Here is a 24,575-nt window from a genome sequence, read left to right as displayed (position 1 = left end):
AAGTTTCACCAAATAGTTTCCTCTTGGTTTTGTGACACTAAATATTATGCACATTTGGATATAAAAAATCTTACTGCTTAAACAAGATGGTTTTGGTAATTTCCTAGGGCAGATTATTCTAAAGATGTGAGAATAGAAATCTTATACAATAGGGAATCATGTAAAAAATGCCAAATTTCCCATCAACATCACCAGCAAAGTAACTGTACTACAAAGAGTAGTCCAAACTATGAAATCCTCTATCTCTGTAAAGGCTTGAATTTTCCCCTGACATAAAATGTTGATCAGCTACCTGAGGTGTACTGGCTGAGACTAACCTGTCCGATACAGTTAACTTTGTGAAAGGCAGCCATGGAAGAGGTGGTGGTCATTCATTGGAAAGGAAAGTATGACAACCTCTGACTGTTAAGAAAAACTCTCAGCATTGAAGGAAAAATGGATGTGGGGGCACTTACAACATACCCAACTTTGGTGGAGCATTTGCAGTCCTCCTATTTTGTCATAACGGTTTCAGCAACCGTAATAGGGTGGACTTTTTCCCAAAAATGTTCCTCTCACAAAGGATACATGTAAATGTACAGGAATTTATATAGCGCAAATCACCGAGCGGTTTCTAAGCGCTTGCTTAGGGAACCCGTCCTGGTATTCCCCTGAGAGATATCCCCAGTAGGGTATCCGCAAGGTGAAAGCCAGGCATCCCGCCGCGAGGGGCCGTTGTGGAGATTAAGCAAGCTATTGCCCAGAGTCGCAGAGTGTGAACCCGTGAATCGAGTAGGCACCAGAGCGAGAATTGTCGAGTCCATGGACATTTTAGGACTCAAGACCCCGCCGAGCCGGGAATTGAACCCTGGTCCCGGGCTGACCTCTGCTTCCAGGTCTGCCTCCTCTAACCAGTGAGCCACACTTCTCCACATACCTTTATGGAGAGTACCTTGTCTTCCAGGGAGAACACTCAAACCATGGCAGATTTTCCACTTCTACCTTAGTGGAGGTAAACATTTCCTGACATTCGGAGGTGGACACTCAACTGTCTAGGCTCTAAATCAGGCCGTGAGATTTTCCAATAGAAAACTGTTTCTTGAACATTGTAAACATTGGCAACGGAGCATTAGAGGAATGCAACACCTGGCTGTGGCAGTGTGACTGAAAATTGAATTGAAAAATGGAGACTAAAACTGTAGTATTCTTGTTTAATCACACATCGAGCCTGTGTATGAAATTGTCTGCACATGCAAAAGGTAGATTGGGTGGAAGAGAAGTACAACAAGCATTGGCAAAGCCGATGGGTCTTGCCTCTGGAGGAGCTTTTCATTTTGGCAGTCAGATGGGGGGTGGCCAACAGGGGAGGAGTGAATAAGGGGGTGGTTTAAAAAAAGCACTATAAAGCGGCCAGTGCTGGACGCTTCATAGGGCTTTGTGATCACAGAGACAGTGGGAGCGGATGAGAGGGGGAGAGGATGGAGAAAGAAAAAGAGTACAAAAGAGGGAAATGAGACAGTGGGAAGTAGGGAAAAATCACGAGAGAAAAGCAGAGAAAGCACAAAAGAGCAATGATGTTAAGGGATAAATGGAGAGAGAGAGATTGGAAATGTATCAAAGAAAGCAAAATTATAGGGCAAAGAAAGCGTTGGAGTGTGGCAAGAGAATAAATCAATTACGATAAACATTCTAACAGCAATGACATTAAAAGACACTGATACACGTGTTGGAGGAAGGGGAGAAGAAACGGATAGTGTGGAGGGTGGCAGGGGAGCAGATACGGGGAAAGGTACTGTTAAGTTAAATAAGTTGTTAAACAAAGAGCTAGGGGGAGAGGGCCGCAAAGAAGAGCAACAATGATGCCATCTAGTGATCAGCTATGGGCGGGTCATAGTCCATTATTAGACAAAATAAGTCTCACAAGAGAGAGTACATGTGCCAGTGCATGCATTCGCTGAGGGGTACATAATTACATGTGAAAATCCAGGACATCTCATTACAGGCGCATGTAAGGAAGTGGCAGCAGCAGCCCAGGTGCAGAGAATTTAGAAATGCTGCCAATGTGATCCAAGCTCGATACCGAGGGGACCTTGCTACGAAACAAGTTGTGTTGGTTTACAACAGAATATATTCTGCTGTTGTGGTGTTGCCAGCTGCTTAAAGAAATGTGCGCTCCAAGAAAGAAGTGTGTATGTTCAAATCTGCAGTAACAATTCAGGCCCTTTATTGTGCCTACATAACGAGGAAAAAGTTCCAAAAGTTGAAGTGTGCCATCACGAGCATCCAGGCTAATGTGAGGGTGAGGCAAGGACAGCATATTTACAGAACTCTAAAGAAAGCTGGTCTCTTTGTTCAAAGATCTTATGGATTTAAAGAAGGGCATCATGCAGCATAAAACAGAACTTAGACGCAAGCGGGAAGCTTGTATTCATTTGAGGGCTGCATTGATGGGGCACTTGAGCAGGAAACAAATGGACCAGTGGAAGAAAGCTGCAACTTCCCTACAAGCCCAATATAGGATGTTCCGCCAAAGACAGCTCTACCTCGGACTCCGAAGCATAGCAATTGTGATCCTGCGTCATTAGTGCACAGCTTTACCAGAGGCAGTTCTTGAAAATGAAAGCATCTGCATACAAGCAGCATACCAATGACGCAGAGCGTGGACAGCCCTTAAAATGAAAGCCAGAGCAGAACTGAAAATTCAGACTGTTTTTAGAGCTTACTGTGCTCAGAAGGATTGCCTCTTAAACTTGACAGCAGGCCTTGCAATTCAGAGGCTTACTAGAGCCGACCTCATTTCTAAATACAGCGACTGCCTTTCTGAAAGGTGAGGAAGGCTGCAGCGGGCCTACAAGCAGTTTATTATCATGCCTAGGTTGTACGTAGCAAATCCAAAAGCAGCATACTGCTTCTGTGGTGCTTCAGCCTTCATACAGGAAGGTTGTGGCTCAAAAATAGTTTGCTTGCACTTAATAAAGATGCATGCATTTTTCCCAAAGGAACATGGCCGAGGTTACTGCTTAGACTACGGCTGAATTGTCGAGAGGATGTGGCATAACACCCAGAGCTGTTGACATTTGACATTGGAACTGGGGTACCCGATTTGAACTTCGGTGTCATCTCAGCAGCCTGTGATTCTGTGCATATAACGTAATCGTCCCAAGCTAAAAAAAAATCCCCCAAAATGAATGTGCCTTGTGTATTGTAACTGCTGTTCATGTAAAGCACTGTAATGCCATTAGGTCGAGTACTAAAAACTAAAAACTGCCCATCCTTGATCCCTAAAATCCCACTGCCACCCTGAATTCCATACTTTCATTTTTTTAAAACTAATATTTAGATTTAAAAAAAGATATACCATATATTAAATATTGTAATAATAGTGTAATTATTATTTAACATTACATTTGTTACGTTATACAATTACTTTAGAAATAACTTTTATTAAATTGAATGAATACATTATTTCAAATATATACTAAACCAATTTTCAAATTATTTGTAAATACATTAAATCGAAATATGTAACTTTTAAAATAAGTGTGTCATCTTTCCTTTCCTTATCTTTATATCTGTGGTTGTTTTAAACGAGTGTGTGTATATGTATATATATATATATATATATATATATATATATATATATATATATATATATACACACACAAATATTTGTATATCTATACAAGTGTAAACATGCATTATATATGTGGATATGTAAATGTATGTCCCGGAGACGTAAAAGTCCAACATTTTAAATACCTAAAAACTTACATGCAATGTAAACACTCCTGACGTACTTACCTGCGATGTAATGTCACAGGAGGTAAAGATCGAGAAATAAAGGTATGGTACCGTTCAAGTCCTTGAACTCTGGGCACAGCTCTGTCAATGCCCCTCACTCATGGGATTCTAGTCCTGGGACGTCAAAGGGCTCTTGCAGCAAAACGAAAATATAGGCCATTTATACAACACACAATTCAAAATGAATTGTTTGCAGATACTAAATACACGTGTAAATAATTGCCAACTCAATTTCATTAGCCTCCGAAAGATGAAAGACTGAGCTAGCTGTGCTGGCATTATAACCCATAAACTCCAGGTTACACGGAGACCTCACAGCAGGCGTGTTAACACGCTGAGGTGTGATCCTGGCTCAGTTTCCACCCCTCCTGCACAGCTCTCAACTCTTCTCTTTTACTTACAATCAGGTGAAGACCCCTAGGAACTTGGCAATGCACTCTTGGGCTAGGGAGTGCTCTATGCGCAGGAGGGCCCTTATGCGGCCTAAGGCGCGCGCCATAGCGCCGGGTGATGAAAAGACAGGAAGGAAGGCGACCCTTGGAAGAAAGGGAACAGAGGGCAGAGGGGGTGCCTTTGTAACCCACCATCAATGGCAGAGTCAGGGTGCTGATAACGGGCCCGGCCTCCACTGTAAAGATGTTTATTCATAACCCGCAGAGTCGCCGCCAAACAGCTTTGCGCATAATGCTGCACAAGGGCACTGTAGGCCGTGCATGGCCCCGTTGGACTGGCCTGAGAAGTGAGGGTCCACTGGTGGCCCTGGCGAAGCCCTGGCGTGAGAGGGCAAACCTTCCTCTGTTTTCTCAGCGGCGGATATGCGACAGGCTACCAATATCCTAGCCTCGGTGGGAATAAGTGACAACGAATTCTGCTGCTTTTAACGGGACCATGGAGAGTAAAATTATCTGATTTACTAAAAAAACAAAAGAATGGGTTACAAAAGAGACCAGGGATTAGTACAGTGCAACGTTGCTGCTAATAACCACGTTTGCATCGCTTGGTGATATTATCATTCCAGGTCATATAGAGCTTTTGTTATGGTAAATCAACATTGTTTATTTACACAAGGAACAGGGTCATTCTCTTGGCAGAAGGAGTGGGATCTGAATCAATGGCTAAAGGTATTTTTCCTATGCAGCGCATGCGTGCTGCGTAGGCAAGACCTAAAAATGGACTAAATGATTTCTGGTGATGCTAGTTGAGCTTCAGTAAGGCATATTTTAGATTGATGTGATGTATGCCGCTGGTGGCAGCCAAATCAAGATATCACCATTGCTGCAATAAAGGGCACAGTTGATATTAAATGTTGGTCCTGGACTGCAGATAAAAAAGTTTCTTTAATTTTTACTGCTCATATTGGTCTTTCTCAGGGTACCCAAGAAAATGGAAGGAATAATGTATTGCCCAAGCCAATATTGGCTACAGGAACAGAAAGTTACATAGTAAAAGTGCCGGATGTGCAATAAAAATTAAGGGTACGAGTAGCGAATCAGCCCTGGCGCGGACAAATAAAATGGGGTAGGGGAAAGAGAGAGAAAAGAAGAGGAGAAGAATATTTGACATTTTCCCCTTAAAAAAAGGGAATCAAATATAAAACGTAAAACATCCATAAAACAAATTTTGATCTAAAACAATTATAACATATTGTGTTCCCATTTTATTGCAAATGTGCCAGAAAGACCTGGTCAAAGCAATGGTGGAGTTAAAACAGTTCCAAGAGATTGTGAATATTGGCACTAGGCCTAAAGTTCAAGAAAGTCAAGAGAACAAGAATTTTTTGGACTAGCTAAAAAGTCTATAGTAAGTCTTGAGAACCCCAGCTGCGAATCAGAACATTCTGGTGCTTGGTGGGTTCAAGTCCTATTAAGTGGTTGGTTTGGAGACTCCCTCCATAGAAGCTGTGATACTGGCTAGATTGTCCAAAGGGTAATTATCATCCTAGACTAATCTGAACAATAGTTTGTTGATTTGTTGGAGTGATCAGTCTGTAACCCTCAAAAACATATTTGTTTTGTTGATACATAGATCTTTTAATATTGCTTTATTCAGACCAAAACTCACCTTTTAAAATTATGTTATCTGGCTTCCATGTGTTGATCTGAATGTTTAATATGTATGGCTGTGCCTACCTTGTAGCTGTAGTGGAAGTTATATTGAGTATAAAGTTAAGGTATTACATTATTTGAGCTTTTTCAAATATACATATAATGAATCATCAGCTCTCTATGGTGCAGAGTTGGATGTGATGGAATGTGCTGAGTGAAACCCTGAATTCAACTATGAGTGATGGAGTTTGAGATCTAAGTCCCTTTACTGGAGATTGGTGTGTAGCAATGCAGGGTAGCATACCTCATGAGAGGTTGGAATGCCTCATCTTCTTTGGATGTCCTGAGGTGAGAAGCCAGAGGGGTGAAACTGAACCTGGAAGTAACACCTACATAACAAATAGCACCTGACCACGTACAGCCACACCATAGCCATGATATGAATTCAATTTTAATAGTTGAGTGCAAGTAAGAATAGTATTGAATGTAGATTTATTTCCAGTGCTTGCAGGAAATGCGGCTTAAAATAAATAACATAATAGTTCAGTGATGTTCTAACGAATGTTCCAATCACCGACTCCAATAAATTCAAGTCCACAACTATACAGGAGCAAATTACTCACTGATAAAGTCTGGGTATGGTTGCATAAGTACCTAGTAGTGAGGCATTATTCAGTCTGGATACTCAGAGCTGATGTTCCTAATTATCGGGTTGAAAATTGATGCTGCTTCCCCATGCCACAAAACTCCTGTCAAATATTTCATGTGATGTTGGCACTTTGTTCGACAACAGTACACTAGCCTCAATTGGGTGGTTTGGTTCCACTAAAATGATACTTCTTTTGACATAGGTAGCAATCCTGCACTTGAGCAGGTTACGACTCTACTAAAAATGTGTGAAGTTGATCCTTTAGTGGAGTTCAGGCTTTTTATACCTGAAGCCTGGTAGGTAGACCACCTACCAGCTACATTTGGTAAACCTGTGTAGTAAATCCTAACTGTGCCTCATCACGTCAGCTTATTGTAAGTGAAGTGTCCATGAGAGTGCATGGGTACATAGAAGGTGGAATACCCATGTTAAGGTCCTCATGGACGTATCACGCTCCCAAGCTTCTTAGAGCTACTCCGGATTTAGGGGTATTCTAGGTTGCCGTCTTCACTTGCCTCTGCATGTCCCCTGGTGCTGCTCCGCAGATTCCTCCCTCCCTCTGGAATCTTTTATAAAGTCAAGTGAATCTGTCATGTTTGAATCATCATCTTAAAAGAATGGAAAGGAGAGGCTTTCTTGTTCATTTGCCCTGGATTAAGACAGTTACAATAGGTCTAAATGTTCCCTTGCTACAGCACACTATCCAATGTAATAGAACAACGGCATAGCCAAGGCTGTTCACTTTCTATTCAGCATTTGGGTTGCTCGCTTATCCCAACCTCCTATGCCTTTTGTTCCTTGAGAATAATTGCCTAAATGGAATGTACAAAAAAAAATCGAACGTATTTCCTGAGACCAATGCCACGGGGAGGTGGTACACTGAAAGCAAAATAGACTTCAAACCGGTTGCTGTCTGGAATTGTGTTTGATTTTGGCAGTAAATTTGAATTAAATCTACTGTCATGGGGCTTTAATCTATGCGGCTACCTGCAGCATATCTTGGGTTCACCTTTTACTTTAGGATCTCACTACACCTTTGTATAGGCAGCCAAAGATAAATCAATCAATCAATCAGGGGTTTATATAGCGCACTACTCACCCGTGAGGGTCTCTAGCTGCTGGGGGGGAGCTCCGGATCAGTCGAAGAGCCAGGTCTTGAGGTCCTTCCTGAAGGTGTGCAGGGTTTGCGAGCATCTGATGTTAACGGGGAGCTCGTTCCAGGTCTTGGCTGCGATGTAGGAGAAGGCTCTCCCTCCTGTTTTGCTTCTGTGGATGCAGGGGAGCTCTGCCAGAGCGAGGTCGGCGGATCGGAGGTTCCTCTTGGGTGCGTGGAAGGATAGTTTCTCGTTGAAGTATTTGGGTCTGATGTTGTTGAGGGCTTTGTAGGCATGGATGAGGAGTTTGAAGGTGACCCTCTTCTCGACCTGGAGCCAGTGGAGGTCTCGAAGGTCTCGGTTCATGTGTTTGTGGCGTCTCGAGGAAGAGTCATGCGGTGGCATTTTGGATGATCTATAGTCTGTGTGGGAGAGATCTGTTGATTCTGGCATATAGGGCGTTGCCGTAGTCCAGTCTGCTGGTTATGAGCGCGTAGTTGACGGTCTTTCGGCAGAAGGGGGGGGATCCACTTGAAGGTCTTGCGGAGGATGCACAGGCAGTTGAAGCTAGTGGAAGCGACAGCATTGACCTGGCGGTTCATGCCGAGGTTGCCTACGCGGTCCATAGGGGTGGGTGGGTTCCCTATTGTGGAGGGCCACCAGGACTTGTCCCAGGTGGAGTTGCAGGGTCCGAGGGTGAGGACTTCGGTCTTTTCTGAGTTGAGCTTGAGGCAGTTGTCCTTCATCCAGGTTGCCACACTCTGCATACCCTCCTGGAAGCAGAGTCTGGTGACTATGGGGTTCTTCGTGAGTGAGAGGAAGAGTTGGGTGTCGTCTGTGTAGGATATGATGCTGAACCCATGCTGTCGGGCGATGGCGGCAAGGGGGGCCATGTAGATGTTGAAGAGCGTGGGGCTAAGAGATGTGCCCTGGGGAACTCTGCAGTTGATGTCGGTGGGTTCGTTGAAGAAGGTCGTCAGTCTGATCCTCTGGGTTCTGCTGGCGAGAAAAGGTTGGATCCAGTCAAGGGCGGCTCCTTGTATCCTGGCTTCATGAAGTCTGGCTGCAACGGTGCGGTGGGAGATGGTGTTGAAAGCTGCGGAGAGGTCTAGAAGGATGAGGGCCGCGGTGTGTCCCTGGTTGATAGCAGGCGGATGTTGTTTGTGGCGGCGAGGAGAGCAGTCTCGGTGCTGTGGCTGCTGCCGAATCCGGACTGAGCGGCATCTAGGATGGAGTTCTCTTCAATGAAGGTGGTCAGAAGAGTGTTGACGAGTCTCTCTGTGACTTTGGCTGTGAAATGGCAGGAGAAAGATGGGCCTGTAGTTTTCCAGGTCCGTAGGGTCAGCCGTGGGCTTCTTGAGGGGTTTAACCTCCGCCCGCTTCCAGTCGTCTGGGAAGATGCCGGACGTAAAGAATGTGGTGTTGGTGTGTTCCAGTTTGGGAGCGATGGCGGCTGCGGCCATGTGGAATATGTGTGGTGGGCAGGGGTCCGTCGGGGCTCCTGAGTGTGTATTGTGCATGGTCGTGGTGATGAGTTTGATGGTAGTGGGCTTGCAGGTCGAGATCGTTGGCTTCTTGGCCGCGAAGGGTGGGTGATGTCTTGCGTTGGTTCGATGAAATTGTCGTAGAGGTCCTTGATCTTATGGTGGAAGTATGTGCTGAGCTTGGCAGAGAGTTGCTGGGAGGGTGTGACGTCCGTGGCTTCGTTGGGTGGCTACGCGAGCTGCTGTATGATGCTGAACAGTTCCTTGGCGCTGGTTGCGTTGGCCTTGATTTTGTCCTTCATGAAGGTCTGTTTGGTGTCCCTGATGCGCTGGTGGTATTCCTTCAGGGCACTCCTGTGGGTGTTCCATGCTTCAGCGGTTTTCTGGTTCTGCCAGGTTTTCTCTAGGCATCTGCACAAGCTTCTGGCTTCCTGTAGTTCCGAGGTGAACCAGGCGACCTCCAGCGGGCGTTGCTTGGCGGGGTGCGAGTATGTCTGCTCAGCAGGCGATCCAGCGGTGGAGTTCTGTGGCTGTGGAGTTAGTGTTGGTCGTGGCTCTGGGTGGGTCTTGGCGAAGGTTGGTGGTGAGGAGTTCCTCTGTGACCTTGCTCCAGTTTCATTGTGGTGGTTGTGGGAGGGGCTTGGGTGCGCTGGTGGTGTTGAAGGTGAAATGGATGCAGTGGTGGTCTGTCCAGGGTGGCTGGGTGGTGTGGCTGAACTGGATGCTGGTCCCTCCTGCGAAGATCGGGTCGATAGTGTGGCCAGCTCTGTGCGTGGGTGTGTTGATCAGCTGTTTCAGTCCGAGGTTGGTGAGGCTGTCGAGAAGGGTAATGCAGTAGGGGTCGTTGAGGTTGTCGAGGTGGAAATTTAGGTCCCCAAGGAGGATGTAGTCCATGGAGGTGATTGCTTGGGGTGCAGCAAGCTCAGCGATGGAGTTTGCAGACTTGGTGCGCGGGCCCGGGTTCTGTAGATGAGGGTGCCTCGTAGCGTGGTGCTGGTGCTGGTCTGGATCTGGAAGTGGAGGTGTTCCGTGTCGGAGTGGGTGGCACTCGTGCTGGAAGGGGAGAGTCAGAGGGGGTCTGGTGTGCAATGGTGAGTCCTCCCCCTGGGCTGTGGGGGCGGTCTCCTCTCTGGATCTTGTAGCCATCAGGGATGGCAGTGGCGATGTTGGGGCTGGAGGTGGTGTTGGTCCAGGTTTCTGTGAAGAAGGCGACGTCGGACGAGAGGTTGTCGATCAGGTCCCAGACCTCAACGGCGTGTCGGTGTAGAGATTGAACGCTCAGAAGCAGAATTCTTGGCTGTCCATTGGTAACTAAGACATGTTCATCAGCCACTTACTTCGAACAGCTCATATTGTCAGACCCCCCCCCCAGGATTTCCCAATTTGCAAAAAAATTGCGAAATCTGCACTTTTGTAAAAATGCCGCCAGTTTTGCAAAAGTGCCTGCAAAATATGTTTATAAAAAAAATGCTGTTTATCCTCTAAACTTCACGCTTCACTGGCTCCATACTGCCCTGAGCCAGTAAAGGGAGGGTGAGCAACAGGCCAGCTGGAAGCAGAGGTTTGTGTGCCCCCTGCAAGCTAACCCCTAACCTCCCACGTCTCCTATTGTGTTTTTTTACCTACCTTCAACCTTCTCTGCCGCCACCCCTACCCCTCTCAGCCCTTCACCACTGCTGCCCTGCATGCATAAGTTGTCTGATACCAAAAAGAGCAGGTTTCATATGGTAATCTGCTCTCTTTGATATCAGACACCCTCCGATTCCAGGCTCTGCGATGCTGGAGACTCTGCAAAGTTACAGACTGTGACGTAGCACAGTCTCCAGCAGTGACAGAGCACAAGCCTTTGGTATTTTTGTAGCGGACACATTTTTTGCCCACCGCAAAAATACAGTGAATTTTGAGGTTTAGGGCCGCAAATTTGTCTTTTTTTTGCCGAGAAATTTGCCACTCAAAGCTGCAAAATCCTGAGGGGTCTGTATTGTAGATATGCTGATGAGGACTGAATGGCACTAAAGCTACACATCGAACTGCGACTATTACAACACTCGCAAAGCAAGCATTTCTGCTTCGCTAAAAAGTGGGAATGGCCTTGATAAATGGCTAACGATTACTGGCAACTAAATACTTATAAAATGTTCAATACATTATTTTAAATATTTAGTATAGTGAATAAACACATTAATAAATTGGAAATTAATACATTAATTTAAAACCTCAAAATGATATCCGCCGACTCTCCTACAACCCACCCAAAAATTCAAAATAATATTAAAAGCAATTCTAAAGACTTATGATATATAAAATAGCCAATGACATTACACAGACAATAATTATCAATAAACACTATTACCTAGTGTTAGACTTGGACAGCCTTAGAGTGGTCATCCCCCTGTGTGATCCACAGGGCACGGGCAATGTATTTAAAAGGCAGGACATGCACTTTAAAGTTTGACATGTCTTTGTAGTGAAATCGTCCCAATTTCATTTTTCACTACTGCAAGACCTCTCTTTCCCATAGGATAACATTGGGATTACCATTTTACATCTTTTATGTGTAGTTCCCAATTGTGAAGAGAAAGACTTCTCAAGTTTGGTGTCACTAGACTCTTAATCTAAAATCATAACTCATGGTGAAGTTGGATTTTAGAATACGGTTCAGCAAGTGCTTCTTTTAGAAAGTTACTAGAGACATAGGTCCCTACCAAGGAGTATAGAAAGCATAAGCATAGAACCACAAATAAGTGCTGTGTTGATTTATCCAAATGGAAAAGATTGTGTTTATTCAACATACATAAAAAGGAACAATATATTAACAATCTAGTGGGTAACGTAGCAGGGTATGGAAATCAGCAGATTTCCTGACCTCAGGTATTCACTTATAAAAGTGACATTAGCAATACATTTTCAGGGCAGTAAACAATGCGAAAGGACAACCCATGCTCCACATAATTTGTCACACATTCAGAGTCACGGTGTGGGTGTCGACGACATTTTGATCCCTGCTTAAAAGTAGGGGGATCATCATCAGGACAAGAGATTATTTAGAAGCCTCTATGTCAAAAATCCTAAGTAGGTGTTGGATCCGTCAATCTCATGGAACTGATGTCACAGAGGGTATTCTCAGGTGAAGATCAATGGCAAGCCTGTTCGTCAAGGGGATACTCAGGCTGAAATAGAGACAGGAAACGGTGTCCTGTAATTGCAGCCCCACCTTGTGTGTATGATGTACCGGAAGGGAGCATCTAATTATGGCGGAACCGGGTTGCAGTGTCCACGGGGGTCCAGAAGTTTGAAGAACGCCAAATGCGTGTGCGTGTGTCTCACTGTGAAATCATGTCGCAATAGTGGGTAAGCACAGAACAGCTCCACACCATGTGTTAAAACTCGGCATCTCCTACAGGACAGCCAATGATACTCTAGGAAACTCTGTTTGAATTTGCAGCGGGGTAAGGTATGCTCTGTGCAGAAAGTAAATCGGAATCAATTTAAACCTAGCATTGCGCGATACTTCAGTGTGAAAGTCAGTGTGCGCCACCCCTCTCTGGTTTAGTGGATTCAGGTCCACCCGAGCTCCTTTTAAAAGGACCCTTTAAAGGAGGCAAACTGCCCTCATCTTCCCCATTATGAGGAATACATATTGGAGGCATTTGTGTTCTGGAAGTTCCGCAGCCCCCGGTCCCTACCAAGTACGCTTCCTACCCGTCAAGGCCCCTTATAGAAGGAACTGCCCAGCCAGAAGCTCATAAGATTCTTGAAATTCCAAGAAGGGGGGTGGGGAATTCACCCCTTCCATACAGGTAACCCAGTATAATAAATTCTGCTTTGGTCCCCATGTACAGACCCACCCAGTTCTACGATGTAGGCCAACATTTTATGATCAGCAAGGGGAGCTCTGAGATATAGGTGCCTCTTGCATGTTTCCTCTGCTGTGCCCTGGCTGAAATGTGTCTCGCTGTTCTAACTAGTAAATTATCACCCCGTACCATCGATGCAGGATTTGGTTTCAACAACATCTGGGTCAAAAGAAAGGGCACACCACATTCTCCGTGACCTTGAGCGTCCCATAAATGGAAGTGCCACCTGTCCACCCACTGTAACTGCGCAGCCAAGTGGTAGAGTTCAAAGTCCGGGCAAGCAATTGTCCTCTCATCTACAGGAACTCTCAGCTTCCAAGGGGTCACACGTCATCTGGATGAACCCTAATACTGAGTAAGGAGGATGCCATCCAGTTACCAAAATAACCTGCCAGGAGAGTGGAAAACAAGCAAAGATAGAATGGCAGTATCACCATCTTCGAGATTTCTATCTGCCACTCACAAAAAGGGGGAGAGTACTCCAAAAGAGGGCCAAGCCTCACAGTGCAGTTAGAGTCCTACCATAATTACTCTCAAAGCACAGATCGACTGTTCTATATAACGCCACACCCAGGTATCTAATGGTAGTCGGCTCCCCTCGAAGCACTGGTGTGGCCTGTGTAACCCGCTGCTCCTCGGTGTCAGGATGCATTGGGTAGGCATTAGACTTATCCCAGTTGACTGTGAAGCCCGACATCACCCGGAACATGGAGAGGACCGCAAGTGCCCCCTTCAGTTCAGACTCCTATCCACGCATATACAAGAACAGGTTATCCACATACAGCGAGATGTACAGATTATCAGCTTCGAACGGCAGCCCCCTATAATTCCATCCATGCTGTACAGTCAGCGCAAAGGGCTCCATAGCCAGAGCAAACTGAAGCACAGAGTAGGCAGCCCTGCCTAGTGCCCTGTTCAACTGGGTCGGAATCAGAAATCACTGACCCCGTCTGGGCCCTTGCTGCTTGTTTGGTATGCAACAGGAATGCCCATTTAACCAAATGAAAGCCACAAGCCCATACCAATCATGGTGGCATGAAGAAATTCCCAGCAGAGGGAATCAAGTGCCTTTTGGATGTCTACTGACCTCACTAGAGAGTCCTGAGGTAAGTGCTCATGCATGTTCAAAACTTGGATCAGTTGGCCTATATTGGGCATAGTGCTATAAGTAGGGACAAACCTCGTCTGGTCCTGATGTACCAGCATACCCATGTGGGGTCAAATCCGGTTCACCAGAATCTGGCTCAGGATTTTGTAATCTGCATAGAGAGGGTGAGATAAGAGTCTACCAGACCTGGATCTTGGTCTTTCTTGGGCAAGAACACTATCACAGCATCACTCAGGGAGGATGGGAGCAGACTTTGCACCAGCACCCCATTATAGATATCCATCAATTTAGGGGCTAATGCTGCCACTTAGGTGACATATTATTTAATGGGTAGCCCATCCGAACCAGGAACATTGCCCTGCACCAACTCCTTTACAGCACCTCTCACCTCCTGGACTGTAATGGTGGCACCTATTTGCTCCACAGTCTCAGGGTGCAGTGGGGGAGGAGTCTGCAATATACAGCAATAGGTCCACCTCTGCAACCGTCTTACCCACCGTATACAATTTGCAATAATACTGAATAGACACCCCATTAATCTCTAACTGTGAAAATATATCCTGCCCTCAGTGGTCCTGAATCTGGAGTATTGTGTATCCCCTGATCTCCTCTCAGAGGAGCCAGGCCATCATGCTCCCTGAATTATCTCTGTTTGCATGAGCCACGCAATGTAGGATCTGTAATCATATAGATTTATGTGTTCCACCAAAGCAAATAGCTTCTCTTTTTCCTTCAGACACCGAGCAGTTCCTTCAACTGTCTTTCCCAAGCCTGGAGGCAGACCATTCTTTCTGCTTAATGTCAGCATGCAGGTGGGTGCATACACCCAATTTATTGGAAATGCAATGCCCCCACACTAGTAACTTGAGTGCCTCCCGCTCAACCACAAGCGATGACGCGTCCCTGCATTCCTCAACAAATAATTATGAATCATCTCCCTGAGTGATTCCTGAAATGCTGGGTTCTCCATGAGAGTGGGATCCAAGAACCAGGTTGGGATACTAGCCCTGCGGGGTGACCAAAGGTAAGTGACATGCAAGGGGTTATGATCTGAAAATGTCTGGTCTACGTACTCCACATCCACCACTTGCTCAGCCGACGCATCACAATAAAAGATCGCATCTGAGTGATTGTCTATTCTGTGCAGGCCATATTAGAAGGTTTAGGCCTGTGCCCCCAGATTGTGTGCCTGCCAGCAATCTATGAGTCTCCAGTGCCCAATCCAGGTGCAGAAGGACCTTGATATTTTATGCGCAAGAGACATAGGTGATGGGGGTAAAACCTGTGCAGGTGGGTGTCAGCGAGACACGGTGGGTTAAAATACCCACCAATTATCTTTGGTAGTGCAGCGCTGCTGTCAACAGGATGTCAAGCTAGTCACAAAAGCGTGTTGGTTGGCATTCGGGGCATATATATTTAGCAGTGTAACATCCTTTATCATTGAGTCAACCCATTACTAAAATTTTGCATCCTCTCTGAGTCCACAATTAAATTACGCAATTGGAAAGGCACTCTGGGCCTAATCCAAATCAAGAGTCCCCGTCCAAATGCAGAGTAGGCAGTACAATAAAGTTGCTCCCTCTACCTCTTCCATAGAGCCCTACCTTCGCTGTTCGCCAAGTGGGTGTCTTGTAAGAATTCTATCTGCGGCCCTCTGCATTTTATGTATGCAAGAACATTATAACGCTTTGCTGTCATCAGTCCCCTCAAATTCCAGGCAATCAATGAAATGCGGTTGACCATTGCTGTATGAAGGCGTGTTGGTCCACGCACCAGGGCCTCTCTTGCCATTCGCTCACCTACAGGACCTCCATCTGATCACTCCACAAATGCCTCATTCACCACGCACACACCCATAAAAAATGAAGCATAGTAAAAAAACATAACTAACCAACTAAGTACCCTAAACCCCATCCCCAGACTGTGATATAAACACATCCTGTTCAAACAAAAATTGGCACAAACTAAAGCCTGGTTACCAACAAGTTGTTACAGAAAGTTTTGTAGGTGAAAGAGACTTGCCAACCCAAGAGTGTCCACCTAAGGAATATTCAATAAAGAATCCCCTAAAAATGCTGCCTCCCTGCATCACTCAACTCTTTCCCAGCCCCACCATGAACAGAGTGAATTATATAAGGAGAAACAACAGCCCTATGAATACAATTACATAGGTATAATCCAGTGCACAAAATGCAGCCTAGTTCTGCCAGCGAGATTCAGATTAGGTATTTGTTGTGCCTGGTATACCAATAGAGTGTGTTCCAGGCCCAGTATTACTGAGTTTGCCGAGCTCGAGGTAGACCCCATATGTGGATGTGACCCAGGGGGGCGATGAACCACCCCTATATCCCAATGAGGCTGCCACCTCCACCACTGTCATCTGCTCCTCAGAGGCCCGTATAGTGGGTCGGGTACACCTCACTTGCAGGATCCCTGTCATCTCAGTTGCTGTGGTTCAGGCCACTCTAGAGGGGTAAGTCACACAGTCATCTTGCAAAGAGTTCCAGCCAATCCTGTGCTTCTGATGTTGGATACTAAGTGGGTCTTGCCCTCCACCTTCACCCTCAAGCGAGTCTGGAACAGCAGGGCATAAGCAAACCCAGCTCCAGGAGCCGGTTCTTCAAGGCAGCAAAGGAGGCCTACCAATTCTGGACCTGAATGGTGAAGTATGGGTAAAGAAGACCCTAGCGTTCTCCACAGTAAAAGGGCCACGGCTGTGTGCCTTTTGTAGAAGTAAGTCACTGTCCTGGAAATGCAACAGCCATTTTATCACTGGACTGGGTGGGGCCCCCAGCATGAGCGGCCAAGCAGGGACTATATTAATGTGTTCTATTGCATAGAACCGAGATAGGCCCTCCGGCGCCACAACCTCCTGCAGCCAGTCCTCCAGAATGTCACTTTTTCCAGCAGGCCCACAATCCTAACATTATTGCGACACGCCCTCCCCTCCTGGTTATCAATCCTGGCCTCCAGTTGGGGACTGTTAGCCTCTAGGTCTGTGAGGCAGCAATCCATGCTCGCTGTCTCTGGCAGCAGGGTCTGAAGGGAAGTCTCAAGGGCAGACACCGAGCCAACCTCTTCTTCGAGTCCTCCCGGATAAGGCCCAGCTCCACTTCTATGGAGTTGATCTTGCCCCCCATCCGCTCCCAAGTGGTGTTGTTTGTCGCCAGTAGCTTATCAAACTTGTCATCGAGTTCAGAAGCCATTCTACCCCCCTGCTTGATCCCCTTTTGGGAGACGCCTGTTGAGACATTCTCTTTTAGTCTGGGAAAAGCCCAGAGTGTAGGGGAATAAAGGCAGTCAGCCCATCACAAGTACTAGCAACCACATATGGCACCTCCTCAGCATTAGTGATGAGGACAGGTGACCTGGCAGGGACCAGTGCGGCCTCCAGAGGGGGTGGGGATGATTACCAATAGTTACGGGCAGGGGAATCCTCCCATGCACTTCTCCAGAATCATCTCAGATCACGCCTCTGCCACCTGTCCACAGTCCAGAACCCAGTTGTCCCCTCATCTACGCCATATAGGACAAACAAGGTGACCACAGGCCAGCCACTTCCTCCCCCAGGCAGAACAGCTAGAAAGACAGCAACCTCTGATTGGGACACTCTCCCACAGCCCTGGCTGGCTCCTCACGCAGGACTACCAGTTCGTCAAGAGCACTGGTGATGTGCATCAGTGAAAGGCCACAAGTGCCAAATGGTAAAATTAGACAGAGCGGGAAGGGATGGTGAATAAATCCAGGGACCTCCTATGTAACAGCAATATGGTAGCATCACAGGCCCCCACGCAGTCTGTCATAAAATTCTAGCAGTTCGGTATGCTGGAGCCACTATCCATCCAACGGACATCCCCAGCACATTGTATGATGCTCCAGGAGGGGGGCGGCAATGAAGCAGTCCGCTGCTATGTTGCACCACCAGTCCCTGCAGCCCATCGTACCTGTATGGGCTGTTTCCAGGAAAGAGAGTGGGCCACGAGTCTCTGCAATATTAGCAAACCAGCCAGAGGGGGGAAAGCTTACTACCAGCCCCACAGTATACGGGCACTCGTAGACCCCGGTTCAGGTCCAGTTATTCGGCTAAGAAGCGACGAGCCCTGTGGGTGCTGTAGTATTAGCTCAGGGCCGCCATCTTGCTCCTGCACTCAGGGCCAATTGCACTCGGTGCTGCGCGGTCTTCAGCGGTCTCTCTGCTTATTTTCTGCAGCATGCATGCCGTGTGCCCCCCAGTGATACTGCGTGCAGGGTCTCCATGGTAGGGAGGTGGGTGCGTAGAGGGGCCATGAGTGGTGGAGTCGTGAGACATCGGGGAGCTCTTCCGCGGTGCTGTCTAAGGCATTGCGGCAAGCTCCGCCCCATCCCTCCTAAATCTAATGTTACTTTAATACTTTGCTGTTTCTTGGAATTTCTAGGATTTTTTATGTAAAGTAATATTTTATTACCATATATAAAGCCAACCCTCCGCCAGGCCTTGGGCAAACCCCCACAGGTAGCAAACCCCACAATGTACACAGTCTTTGGATGTACGCAGCAGGGGGGTTAGTTGCAGGGCCTAGCCTACAGCCAGGTTCTTTGGCCAACCCACGTGATGACAGCCAACACCGCCTCAGGCAGCCAACCTCATGCTGCACACAGACTTTTGTTGCACATGGCATGTGGTTGATCACAGGGCCTGGCTTACAGCCTGGCTGTGTATCCAACTCTTCACAGGCACCACCTGGAGGAATCTAACCCCACGCTGTGCACAGCCTTTGCTCGTGTATGGCGTGAAGTTAGCCACAGGGCCTGTGTTGTAGCCAGGTCCTGCTTTCAACTCTTCACAAGCTGTCAACCATACACTAAGCACAGCCTTTGGGTGTGTAGCGGGGGGTTGGTCACAGGGCTTTGCCTGCCACCAAGCCCAGTAGCAACCCCACAGCAGGCTGCCAACCGCACACTGTGCACAGCCTTTGGTGTGCACAGCGTAGGCTAGGCCTTTGGATCCTGGGGACCCCATCCCCTGGAGACAAAACAAATCAATTAAGAGAGAGGTGTGCAAGCCCCTCCCCACCCATATTTGGCTCTGGGGACCCCATCCCCTGAGGCTAAATACCATTAAACGGGAGGAGGGTGTGCAGTCCCTCTTCTCTAGACATAATAAGCCCCAGGGACTTCATTCCCCTGGGGCCAAATACAATATAAAATAGGAGGGGGAAAACACCTTGTTGGGCCTCTGGAACACCCCCGGGCTTCAGGGTAAGAACCTTAGGGGAGAAGGGCATGAAGCACCCCTCCCCAAGCCTTATTTGGCCCCAGGAATCCCATCCCCTAGAGCCAAGAGGGGAGGGGCAGTGTGGGCTCCCTATTCGAGTCTTCATAGGCCCCAGGAACTCCATCGCCTGGGGCTTTTTTTTATTTAAACGGGGAGGGGCTGCAAAGCCCTATTAGGCCCTGGTGGCCCGATCCCCCTTGGACCGACCAATTAAATAAAAAAGGGAGGGAGGCATGTGACCCCCCTCCCTGAGCCTAATTAGAGCCTGGGGACGCCATCCTTTGGGGCCATGCCTTACGTACAATGGGGAAGGAGCTGCATAACCCCCCCCCAAAGCCTTATTAGGCCCGAGGGGCCCCATTCCAGGGGCTGTCCATTTTTTTAAAGGGAAGTAAGGCCATGATCCCCCCTCCTCAAACATCATTAGGGTCGTGGACCCCATCCTACAGGGCAGTATTTATTTTATAGGGGAGAGTAGCCATGTGGCCACCCTCCTCGAGCCTCATTAGGCCCTCAGGACTCAATACCCCAGGAAGGTTTTTATTTTAAAGGAGAGGGGGGCCATGTTCCCTCTCCCCAAGCCTCATTAGGCCCTGGGGACTCCATCCCTTAAATATACCCCCTCCCCTAAATACACCCACCCCCGGGACCCTAAATGGGTTGGGGAGAGGGCCACTACTGATGTCCCCCTCCCCATATATATATAAATAATTGGGGCCACTTTTTATTTTTCTGCAATCTTGTGGGAGTCCCATTGGCTCAAGGTAAAATTAGCAGATTTAATTTTTTATTTTGACCCGGAATGGTCCCTCTGGGTCCCCACATGGGGCTTAAGGTGGCAAGGTAGCCTACCCTGCCCCCTTATATTATACATTTTTTTAAGGTTCTGGGCAGGTGACTATGTCCCCACATCCTGTAATGACTGTCAGGAACATTTCTCTAATTTTGCTTGCAGCCATTCAGAGAACTCGCTCCCCCAGAAGTCTGACTCCTACTGAGGAAGATGGCTCAAGGGAAATAAAGCTCCCAAGATCAATCGGAATGCTCTATTTTTAAATTGATGCTGCTGTAAGACTTTTGAGAGTCTCTCACGGACCCAAATATTTTTAAACCTTCATTTCTCAAAAACTACTCAATGGATTTACAGCAAATTACAAAACGGATAATCTGCGGAACAAGATCTAGGTTCTGGCCACATTTAGTTTAATTCTGTTCAGCAGTTTTTGCAGCAGCGCTTCTTAAAGAAGTCAATGGAAAATGCATGGGAATTTTGCCCTTTGAGATCCTCCTTTTTTCTTAGCTCCCAATGGCGGATAACTTTCAAACTTTTAATGCACAAATTATGCTAGAAAGCGCGCTTATCTGGAAAGTTTCATGGAGATTTGTCAAATGATGCCAAAGTTATTAGCAACACAAAACACGCATTTCCTATGAAAACTCTGGCCTAACTATATCTACCCAGTGGCAACCACCTCTGGGTAACGCTGACAATTATGAGAAATTGTTTACAGGTACATATGGGGCATAGTAAAAAAATGCTATCGAAATTTTCTTTACTATCACACTTTCATGTAAGAAAAGTTTGAAGCAAAGCCGGCAGATGTCCTTTCCTCGGCTCAACCTGGTGGACCCAGTAGGATAGTCATTACTTCTTTTGCTCAGATTTCCTCAATTCTAAGGCCTTATTTAGAGTTTGGTGGACAGGGTGCCCTTTCCACCAAAGCTGTGGTCCACCTACTCTATTTGTTTAGAGTTGGGTAAACCACAATAGTTCCGCTGGCAGAGCATCCACTGTCTCTGCCATTGGAAACCTTTGAATGAAGACCTCACTAGTACTGGGCCATCCGTGAAAGTACCTGAGACATTAGGTTTTGGGTAGTGCGCATGTGCCAACCTTCACAGTATTTCTGAGCCAAGGAAGGGCTTTCCTTGTTTCAGCCCTGGCCTGTCAATTTTCAGCCACTGAGGTTGCGCTGCAAGCGTCACTTTCCTGGGGCTAACTGACAATCTCTGAGGGCTCAAGTCGAGGAGGCTGCCTGTGAACTCTGATGCCAGGTCTCATTCAGTAAAGTGATACACTGGGCATGCTTTACCTGAGCACACAAAGTGTATTTATTTACAGCAGAATCTACTTTCACTTTCTCCTTCATCAGAGAACTGAAGCTCCAGAAGGATGGCCATGCCTCCTTTCACAGTCAAGTCGGCTATCTTGTCTTGCTCCAGCCTTCCCCATGCTCTCTGCTACCTGCTGCGGACGCCACACCTCAGTAGAGGTGGTCGAGCCACTGAAAGCTTTGCAGACCTCGCATTATTCCTTGAATTAATACAGGAAAAAGAAAAGTAATCTGTCTAGTAAAAAACCTATGATCAGTACCACCTACACTCCTTGCAAAGTCTTTGATCTCAAGCAAATATTTTATCTCACAGACCCTTCTTTTTCTTCATTATTAAATGTAAGAGCACCATAAGACCCATGAGTTTATGATGTGCACTGTACAAACACTTTTTGCTGGCTTTAATATAATAAAATGTTGCTCCATCTATAATGAGAATTTAAGTCACATGTTAGGTATATATGACAACTGGCTTGCCTTAAAGTTTACTAATGGCATTGTCATTGAGACAGAAGAGCATACATGTTTCTAAGTTCAGGTTTAAAAACTCTCATTTTTTAATAACTATCTCTAAATGTAGTGATCTAATAAAATGCACTGAGGTGAAACACGTCTTTGTGCTAAATACACCCTTTTAAATTTGGGGACAGGACACAACCTACTGTCATATTTCTACATGATGTTTGTTGCATGATTTACATGCCAAATATTTTCAATGCTTGGCTCCGGCACAGACTCGTAGAGCCAAACCGACCCTTAGCTCAGTTCTAGCTCATCTTTCCTTGTTATTGTTTTGGCATGCCCACCTCTACGCCTCAGCCCCTTGTGTGCCCAAGCCATGCTATGGGATCAGCAAGGTCGATTTTGATAGAAAGGAATGGTTTAATGGCATATTTATTTTTCATGAATCTAGGCCTACACAAATAATCCTATAATCCCTTGCCAGGGCTAAAATTGCTTTATATGCTATGGAAATAAAAAGTGACTTCGAAACAGGCTTCAAATTTTACAACTATACCTCCCAAAGGAAATTCTTGTGATCAATGAAGTCCCCGTTTTTGTTTCTCATTTTTTACTTCTGGCATTCACTAAGAGTATTTTCATTTTCTAGATGTTTTCTCCTGTAGCTGTTTTCATGCAACAAATGGCTCTTATATGGTACTTACTGTGAACTTAGTTGACCCTAGTTGTGTGGGTCAGTTCAGGTTGTTGGTAGATGTTCATGATGGAGCACAATTGAGAGCTCTAGAACTGAGGCTAAAGACAAATCAAGATTCTCGCAGTGCTTGTCAGTGGGTCATAAAGGTGAGTACACCATAGCCTCTCTGATGAGCAGAGGTCTATGATCACTTACATGCCCGTAGAAATTTCCATTTTATTTGAAAGTGTAAAAGAGGCATTCACAGCAGTTACAATATTGACAGCCACAAAGGAAATACAAAATGCTGTGTTCGCAGGTGAGGAGAGTGGGTGAATACATGAAAGAGCATGTGAGGGAAAGTGAGTAATGGGGAGTGAGTGACAATAACCGTGAATTGAGAATGTTGGAAAATGGCCTTCTCTGCATGTTCACCCCCAAATATTTTCACACCCTCCTCCCACTTTTTTTACTTTGTTTATGTTGGCCTTAGTATTATGTAATAATGTAATAATCTTCATGGAGTCAAGGTGTAGTTCCAAGTTATCATTTATTGTAGCTGAAGTTACAGGTGATACAGGTGAACCAAGATGGTAGGTAAATGGTTACTTAAGTAGGTAAGTAAGCCCCACCAGGAGCTGTCCTCCTGGATGCTCAGCCTTCCATCATCAAGTGAAGGCTCATCTCTAGTAAGTATTCTATGACATCTATAACATTCTAAATACAGGCAAGCTGTAATGCATGAGAAGATAGATGACAGATAGGGAGATTAGAATACACTATACAACATATCCCCTTTTCTTACACTAGAGAAGAGAGATGTGAATAACGGTATGCACTAAATAGGAAGAAGTGGTAATGTAGAAAAACAGTACTAATAAGAAATAGAATAGATATGTCTAGAAGAGGAATGATATAGAAAAAGTTAATGAAATAAAATACAAGACACAAGGAACACACATCCCCTTTTCTTATTGCAGAAAAACATTAATAATAAGAAGAAGATAGAATACATGGTTCACGGGATCGTTAACCACACCAATTGGCCAGACTGGCGTAATTGTGAAACTATGAACCAGTTAGTGAGAGATAAACCAGAATGAATAAATATAATCGGGAATTCTAGTAAAGGTGAAATTCAAGTAAAGTAAAAGAATAACACCTAATCAGAATAAGAAAATGTAATCAGCAATAATAATAAATTAGAGCAATATTATTAAAGCATGAAAACTTAAGTATCACGAATATCATAAAACCAAAATTCCATGTGACGTACGTCTACGCACAGCAATTAATCAAAAGTATTAAAACTATTTTGCGCAAAAAGAAGATATAATATTAATAAAGAGAGAAAGCTCGAGCAAAACTATCATAAAACAGCGCTAAATTCAAAGAATGACGTCAATATTTCATATTATAAACTGGCAGCTGTAGACATAAATATTGTCTATTAATAAAGCATGCATTAATTAAATAATGAAATTATTTTAAACTGGCAGCTGTAGACATACATATTGTCTATTAATAAAGCATGCATTAATTAAATAATGAAAAACATTTTCATTTTAACCCAACAAAGCTAGCTGTAGACATAAATATTGTCCATTAATAAAGCATGTATCAATAAAATAATGATACATTTTATCACTTTAACCCGACATTTATGTATGAATTAAATAATAATAGTATATATCATCTTAAACCAATAGGCGTAGATAAATAGCGTCCACTGATAAAATGCATATATTGAATAATGACATTAAATATCATTTTATACCAATAGGTGTAGACAAATAATGTCTACTCATAAATTATTCATAAATTAAATAATGGCAGAAAATGTCACTTTAAACCGATAAGTGTAGACGTTTATTGTCCACTCATATGATATGCATAAATTGTTGAATTGTTGAAATTGTTGAGCTCACATGGATTAAAACAACTGTAAAAAGATGATCACTAATTTAAAAGAAGAGTTCCAACTTTGGACACTAGGTGACAGCATAACCAAAAATACATGTTTAAATTACATTAAAATACATTACGTTCCGA

General features: G+C 45.4%; 1 protein-coding gene and 1 long non-coding RNA gene across 7 annotated transcripts in view; one reads left to right on the top strand and one right to left on the bottom strand.

Annotated features, from left to right (window-relative positions):
- The window catches only part of LOC144783772 (uncharacterized), a 317,953-nt gene that overhangs the window by 85,827 nt on the left and 207,551 nt on the right, over positions 1-24,575 (bottom strand). The gene's annotated exons all lie outside the window — the stretch shown is intronic.
- LOC144783770 (cathelicidin-1-like) overlaps positions 1-24,575 on the top strand; it is a 217,773-nt gene that overhangs the window by 60,689 nt on the left and 132,509 nt on the right. The gene's annotated exons all lie outside the window — the stretch shown is intronic.

This window comes from Lissotriton helveticus, chromosome 10 (genome assembly GCF_964261635.1).
Source record: "Lissotriton helveticus chromosome 10, aLisHel1.1, whole genome shotgun sequence".
Taxonomy (NCBI): domain Eukaryota; kingdom Metazoa; phylum Chordata; class Amphibia; order Caudata; family Salamandridae; genus Lissotriton; species Lissotriton helveticus.
The sequence above is the reverse complement of the archived record's forward strand: the minus strand, read 5'-3'. Positions and strand labels throughout refer to the sequence as shown.